Source organism: Centropristis striata, chromosome 3 (assembly GCF_030273125.1).
Source record: "Centropristis striata isolate RG_2023a ecotype Rhode Island chromosome 3, C.striata_1.0, whole genome shotgun sequence".
Classification (NCBI taxonomy): domain Eukaryota; kingdom Metazoa; phylum Chordata; class Actinopteri; order Perciformes; family Serranidae; genus Centropristis; species Centropristis striata.
Genome location: NC_081519.1, coordinates 32815905 through 32818063, shown reverse-complemented (window position 1 = coordinate 32818063; position 2159 = coordinate 32815905).

Below are 2159 nucleotides of genomic sequence, written 5' to 3'. Positions count from 1 at the left end.
TTCACATTCTGATGAACAAATCAGGAGAAAATTAACTTTGTACCAGAGCTGTCTGTCTCAGCAACTAGATCGCCTTACCACAAGTTAATTACATTTAATAATTACAGTAATTAACATAAAGAACATCAACAACAATGGTTAATTGCTAAGATAGCTTATGAATCATCAATCAAGTTATTTATTCTTTTAGTTAAGTTTGTTTCATTTTTTTCCCCCCTTACAGTTTCTAAAACTGTTGTGTTGAACATTTCATCCTGTATCAGAGCAGGTTACTCTGTCAACAGTTCCAGCTTTAAACCAGCTTCAAAGAACCCAAGAAATTCAGATTCTGAACACCAGACCCGTTTTTTTTTTTGCAGCTGGTTGGAAAACCTTATGAGACATTTCATCTTGCTCAGAGGGAAAAAATAAAGTATTTACAGCAATTGTGTTGTACTCTAATGATAAAACACCATTCACACTGTAACTTCTCTTTTTTAGCATCATAGCATGACAAAGGCTTGTTGTCCCAGCATGCACATAAATCACGTTCCTGCATTTTTACAGGTGCCCTTTTTTTAGTGTAGCCTTACAGTGTTTCCACATTTTCAAAATGTTTGTATGTGCAACAGAAGAGAAATACTCAGATTTTTAAGTTAAAATAGTAAAACCACTCTTTATAAAATACTCTATTGCAAGTTAAAGTCCAGTCAAAATTATAATTAATCATAATTATTGTATTCATGAGTTGATCAATTTAATGTTGCAGCTAGTGAAGGTTGATCTCGTTTTATCTGCTTCACAGATATACATATATAAATTATAAATTATGCCAAAGATCAGTAAAGTTTTAAATCTTTTAGTTGAGTTTATTTCCTTTTTTCCCCACAGATTCTAAAACGATGTCTTGTTATACATTTACCCAAGAAAAACAAAGACTAAAGACTAAAAACTTAATCCTAATATCTGGATAACTCTGAAGCTGGCTCTGTGACCACAGCTTTTTATTTCACTACATAATGCAACATTTTTACCTGTGCAGCAGTCAAATAATCCACTGTAGAGATCGAGTAAAGTGGTATTTCCATGCAGTCTGTTCATGTTTAGTTTGATGTCAAGTCAGGAAACATTAAGAGTGGTCACTGAGGAAGTGAGTCACTTGTTTTGTTTCACCTCCGGAAAACGTGATGAGTGGAACTCGGCAGCAGCGGAGACTGTCAGACACCAAACACGTCCTGAGGAGGTCAGCTTCAGAGGCTGGAGGCAGAGACTGTACTTCACTTCTTCCAGGCCTGTCATGAAAACTATTTTTGTTATAAGGTGTATTGTCCCAGAAATTAATGTGATATTATCATTTTAGAACCATTTTACGTCTCTGATATGATATAATAGGATTATAATGCAAGTACAACCTTTCAAAGAGCAATGAGCTTCTAATTCTTAAGATTATTCACACAGGAATGTCAAAAAAATATTAATATATCCTTAATAAAGAAAGGCAGAGAGCAGGAATGATATTTTATTTCTGTTCTCTGTGAAAACATGCTTCTAATAGTCTTATATAGGTCTTATAATAGTGGGTTAAACCTGCTGTTTGTCAAATATCATGTTGGATAAAGTGTTGCTGACATTATTATCATTCTAATATGTTATTATCATTTACTAAGTCTATATTGTAATCAATCTGACAGGCCTATCTTCCTTCAGTTACATCTCAGAAGGAGAAAATGTAGTTTCTCTCCACTAACTGATTCTGCAGCTTTATAGATGAACATTTTACATGCAAACATTTGGTGAGCTTGTAAAATATGGTTATTATGATGAAGTTTTCCTCATGGAACAATAATATTTGGTTTTGTCTTTCTAGCATGAATTCAGAGTGAACTGACACTAGTCGTCAGCACTCTGTTATTCTATCTTTCAATGTTTGATCCAATGATTCAGATTCATGTGTTGCATTGTTTATCTCACTGAGGAGTCCCAGTGATCAAACAATGCACAAAGAGAGAAGAAGGTCACTTCATTCATCTCAAACATCCAGAGAGAAACTTCCTGTTTTCCTGTATGATCATGCAAATGTAACCAGAGGACGAGCCAAGTTTTTTTCAAGTAATGACCACTTCCTCCCGCCAATTTTTTAATATATAATTCACTGACTTCTTGAAGCTGACTGTCAGACG